The sequence below is a fragment of the Juglans microcarpa x Juglans regia genome, chromosome 1D (assembly GCF_004785595.1).
Source record: "Juglans microcarpa x Juglans regia isolate MS1-56 chromosome 1D, Jm3101_v1.0, whole genome shotgun sequence".
Taxonomy (NCBI): Eukaryota; Viridiplantae; Streptophyta; class Magnoliopsida; order Fagales; family Juglandaceae; genus Juglans; species Juglans microcarpa x Juglans regia.
The window spans coordinates 5273979-5279990 of record NC_054594.1 but is presented as its reverse complement, the minus strand read 5'-3'; the positions used below and the strand labels follow the sequence as shown (position 1 = coordinate 5279990).

Here is a 6012-nt window from a genome sequence, read left to right as displayed (position 1 = left end):
TACATTCATGTGTTGGGGGCGGGGGGGACTTTACACCAGGCCCCGAAGACCAAGCCCATCCCACCTGATTAGGAGCTAGATGACAAGAGGGGACTAGAAGGGTCAGGAGGAATGAGGCTGTCAAGGGGTCAGGGGGCTCAGGAGATCATGTGGGTACCTGAGGGCTGTTAGGGGGCACAGTCAGACACGCAAGATAACTTGACTTTATCACTTCAGGGGTGCACGCATGAAAAACAATTAGATAAATTGGGGGAGGGGTCCGGACGACGCTAGGGGGATCATCTTCTTCTTCTTCTTCAGTTTTCCTCCTTTGACCTAGGAATAGAGAGCTCCATCGAAGACTTTCTCTCTAGTAAATTATATTCATTATCACCATTGTATAGAGAGATATGAGAATCTATAAGAGCTTGTAAACAAAAATATTATAGTAGATTTTTTCTTTTTAAACACCTGTAGACGTAAGCATTATGTCGAATCGCGTAAATCCATGTGTTCATCTCTTTATTTTCTCGACACTTATGTTTTCTATTCACCGCCATAGACCTACGCATTGCCACCATACAACCGTATCGGAATACTGCTGCGGGCTCCAAACAACACCGCTAGAGGCCAAGTCGCTCTAATGGACTGTGAATGACTATTTCTCCTCTTTCGACCTGTTGTACAATTTTTATAGCATCAATAATTCATACCGGAACTATTCGAACTTGTTTCTATGTTCGAATGCGACCTGAACGTTTGGAAACAGAATTGAGGGACGAAATAATTTCATCCTGTATTGTAATACCTGTTCAGATGGTTCAAATGGACAAATTTCTTCACAAAAAATAATTTTTAAGACAAAAAAGTATCTTTTGGAACTAACAAATAATAATATATTTTTGGAATGAAAATTTTCTTCCTAAAAAAGTGTGTTTTGTTGTAGGCGTAGACCCATCTAAATAATAATACTGTACAGTTACTTTCGGCGCATGAATTTGCACAGGTAGCTAACATGGCGTCTTCCTCGGGCTACTTCTTTACCTGTACATAATGTGATTTTGAATTTTTTACTCCCCCCTCAATTCAAGAAATAAATACCGCTAGCATTAAATATTTTGGACGTGAATAAAATTGCGTTTAAATTTTAAATTGAGTTGAGTTGAGTTGAGATGATAAAATATTATTAAAATATTATTTTTTAATATTATTATAATTTTAAAATTTAAAAAAATTAAATTATTTATTATATTTTATATTTAAATTTAAAAAAATTATAATAATGAGTTGAGATCATTAAATATTTTGTTAAAAATAAAATAAAATATTATTAAAATATTTTTTTAATATTATATTTATTTAAAAATTTAGAATTATTTTTAAAAAATTTAAATTATTTATTATATTTTGTATAAAAATTTGAAAAAATTATAATAATAATATAATATAAGATGAAATGAGAAATATAATTTTGTGTATCAAACCGGGCCAGTTTGGTTGTCGGCTAGCATTAAAAAACAGAACCGCTCGTGGTCTTATTTCTTCTTCGTGATTTTCTTCCTCACCACCGCAGTATAGGACAAGGATCAGGACATCTTCCTTATATAATATAAAGATATATATATATATATATATATATATATTTATATGTTAACAAAATCCAATTATTTTTTGTCATAATATATATTCCCCTTAAGTCAATGCATGCAGTCTTGCATATATAAGCTTCCTCCAACTTTCTCTAAAGATTTTTTTAAAAGATACCCATATCGGTAATTCTCTTAAATTAATACAGACAGATCAACTTTCCAACTTCTAGAAAGCCACTGTGCTACCATTATATCTCTCTGGCCTTGTCTCTTTAGCCGTGAGTGATCACTACCTGATTCTGAAGTTCTTTTATTGATTAGCCTAAAGGGTTTGCAATCAGTACTCGTGTAACACTTGGGCTCAAGGCCCAGGCCCAGATGAAGCCCAGCCCGGAAGACTCCAACACAAACGGTGTCGTTTTGGTGAGTCTCCTTCTTCCCTCTTTGTTTTCTTTCCTCCCTGACGGTTTTTCTTTCCTTTCCCAGCTGTCTTGTTTTCCCGAAAACCTCTCCATCCCGTGTGCCTCTTCCCATGTTCCTAGAGCTTATTCTAGGTTTATGACTTGAAAATCTCCCTCACTGCATTTTGAACTACTCAGACTCTCTTATACAGATTTTTTGGTTCATCCTTGGTTAGCGCTGCGTGTTTCGTGAACCCTCGAAATCTTGGTTTCCACGACGGTGAGCCATTGTTCTCTCTCTCGTTCTCTGTTTCTCTTTGCCTCTTAGATAGTTTCGTGATTTTTCTTTGAGTAATGGCACTGTTCAGCTTCCTCGTGGGTCTCGAAATCTTAGTGCCGTCGTCGAGTCCTCTCATTGGGAGTGCTATCGTCGGTAACTATCCCCTCCCAGTCACTGATCTCACTCTTATTTTTGTTCTATCCTCCGTTATTGCACACACACAAACCCTCTTTTACTCTGTTTTTCCTTGGTTTGTTTTTCACGCACACACCCTCTCTGTTTTGGTTTGTTGTGCACATACTTAGACCCCTCAATCCTCCTTTGCACAGACCACTATCTCTTTCACTAGAGATTTCTGTGACTTTTGGGCTTAGATTTTAGTGGGTTGCTTTGATTTGAGGTGGTGCGAAGCTTTTGTGACTCTTTTAAGTAAGTCTCTTCCGAAAATTTTGGTAGTATTCTTGGGTATTACATGGTTGGATTTTGAAATGTGGATAATGTGTAGTTGATATGGTGGTAGTGTGGAATTTTAATTACATGGCTGGTGGGGAATAACAGTGATCAAAGGCGGAGTGGTGTTTTTGTGGTTGACTGTCTTTGATTAAATGCATGTTGGTAAGAGGTAAGCTTTATGAGTTGTATTTGGCTGTTGCGTGAAGATTTTAGTGGCTGTGATGGGGTTTAAAGGCTAATGGTTTGAGGAGGGGACTGTTCGGGTTTAGTTTTATGATAGTTATTGAGTTAAAAATGAGCTATTTTGAATTATTACTCAATAAATAGTAGCTTACTGGATCGGTTTATTAAATGTTGGATATATGTTTTGTTTAGGTGGTGTTTCTACTAGAGTGCCGACTCAAAGCGTAGATAATACAAGGAAGTCAGGTAAGCGGGTTCATATACTAGTTTTGCATAAAAGAAATAAAATGAGTTTGACTTTGAAAATATGCATGTTTGCTTTTGAAAAGAAATCTGAAAACAACATCAGATGTTTGTTCTACATATGCATAAATTCTATATAAGAGCAACTATTTTCTATCATGACTGGTGTAGACATGAGCTAATTTTGTGCATTTTGTTTCTGAACTATGCAAAAAGAGCGAATATGAAAATCTAAAAGTTTTACTATGAATAAATGAAGATCTTTTGATTCTGTATATTTCAAACATGTGAAATGATATGAAGCTATTCAGTATTTTGTTTTGATATGATGTGTCATTTGAAACCTTGGTATGAAGTTTTGATTTTGTATCTGCATGTGATTTGGTTCCGATGATGTTTCGTTCTGTTTCTATTAAGGCTCAGCCACGGGTATAATGGTGGTTTATAACCCTACCACGAGGGTGAAACATGGTATACGGCCTAACCACATGTATAATGATGGTTTATAATCCTACCACGGGGGTGAAACATAGTATACGGCCCAGCCACGGTTATAATGGTGGTTTATAACCCTACCACGGGGATTAAACATGGTATTTATCCCGATGTGATGCTATGAGATGATATGAATATAATGTTTCAGTTTGGATATGCCAAAGGGTTTTTGAATAAGAAAGTTTTCTAAAAATTTCGCTCTGATGTTTTGTACCAAGTTTTGTTTATGCATTTCGAAAGTATATATGTTGTTTCTGCATTTTGAAAGAAAATGTTTTGTTCTGCATATCGAACGTCATAAATGCTCATGTTTACATGCTAGTATATGCTTTCTGCTTGTTGAGTTGTTGATAACTCACCCCTTAATCTTCATAATATTTTCAGATGACATTGAAGGTTCAGCTGAGGATCAGTATCAGAGTTTGTGGACAAGATTAGCTGTGGATAGTTATTGGGTATCTTGTGGTGTTAGTGCTGCTGTTGGATTTTATTTATTTAGTAGGCTGATTTCAATATGTTTAGACGGTTTATGGAGGCTTATGTCAATTCCATTTTATTCTAGTTTATTAATTGAAACATGAAGAGAAGTTAATATTTTATTTTGGTTGTTGTACTGAGGATATGGTATGTGAATATGTGTGGTTTATTAATTTGAAGTATTTACGTTTGTTTTGGAGTTTTGAAAGTATATATTCTTGGATTTGGAAATATATTAGTATTGTTGGAGTTGATTATTAGGTAACATGAGTTAACTCTCCGGACCCTTGGGGTCGGGGCATTACAACTTGCTTTTGTAAACTATAATTGAACACTCATCGACTTCCAGCCTGTGCAAGTGATATCTTCTCACATTTATTAACTCCAAAGATTTTACGTAGAAGTTCATTCTTTCAAAAACTCTGTGCTCAGTACATTTTGCGGATACTTTATGGACGAACTTGATCATCCTAGCATGCCAGCTCAAAAATGAAACGGAACGTATCAATGGAACAACGCGTCTAGACGGAACAGAAAGAAAATGTGGGCAAGGTGAAAATTAATCAAATGAAACGGTGCATTTCTGGAAGAGCACTTTAGAGCATTCACATCCCATTCTCCATAAAATTCCCTATAATTTAGCTAAAAAGTACATTCCCTAACTTTTTTTTTTCTAAATTTTACTCATCTTTCAAAAACCTCATACATCTCATTCTTTATACTCTCTATCCTATTAAAATAATATTCCTCTATTATTTCTTTATTATTTTTTTCTCTTACTTCTATTTACAAACTTAACTACTCAATATTTTTTCTTATATTTTGAACTATTACTCTAGTGAATATTTTAAACAAACATTTAAATTATTTTTTTGTGGATATGATAATATTTTTAATTTTTTTTATATTTTCGTAACTAATTATATTATTTTTAAAATTATTATTTAAAACTATAACAAATATGAGTATGAGAGAAAGTGTAGATGATTTGTGGAAGGTTTGCTGGGAGAGCATGTTTGTTCAGGTGACCCAACTCCCATCACGTCCCTCTCACATGCTTCGAGAGTTAGGTGATGACTATCCATTCCATAGGTGGTGTTAATGTCGTGTTTCGCACACCTTTGGGTCGTGCTCTAACAACTTAGGTTTTCAGCAATTGACCCTGCACAGGGAAGTAAATAATGCGGCAGTGAGGGGGGTGGCCTTAGGGCCGGGAGCCTCTGATGCCAAAGTTGAGAGAGAGTTTCCTCTTACCTGAGATCAGCTATTTATATTGCAAGTCTAAAAGGGTAGATCGTGCTCGTTTCCATGGAGGTCGTATTCCTCGTATTGTAAATTTTGTTAGAAACTTTATATGCGGCGTGGCTCTATGACGGCCTTATTAATGTGACATGGCTCTGCGAAGGCCTTATTAATGTGATATGGCTCTGCAACGGCCTCATTAATGTGGCGTTGCTCTGTGACAGCCCCATTAATGGGGTGTGCCATATGGGTGGCGGAACCATAGATGCGGTGTGGCTCTCCAACTTTCTCCCCTCGCTCTGCCTTTCCCCTAGACTGTTCATGCCCCTTTCGTCAATAGACCGATGGCTTTACGCATATATCGCCTACCAGGCAAGTGGGCACTTGACGGCTGGACACTATTCGAGGGACCTCAGGCCGATGAGTCCCATTGCTTGTTGCGACATTCCTCTAACAGGTCAGGCCATGCATAGGAGAGTCTCCTAATGGGTTGAATCGATGACTTTTGCCCTAGGTTGGGATTAGTTGGGCCTCTTGGGCTTTTAGGGAAATAAAATCCTCCTACAGTTACCCCGCTAATTCTCATCCTACAAGTGCGATGAGATTTTCATAATGACTGATCGTGCCTCCCTCCCACGGCCGGGGACTCTATTTAGGTTTTTTGCTGTTT

At 36.7% G+C, this 6012-nt stretch overlaps 1 pseudogene; it reads right to left on the bottom strand.

Moving 5' to 3' along the window:
• Positions 1 to 6012, bottom strand: part of LOC121251074 — a 45263-nt pseudogene that overhangs the window by 3258 nt on the left and 35993 nt on the right.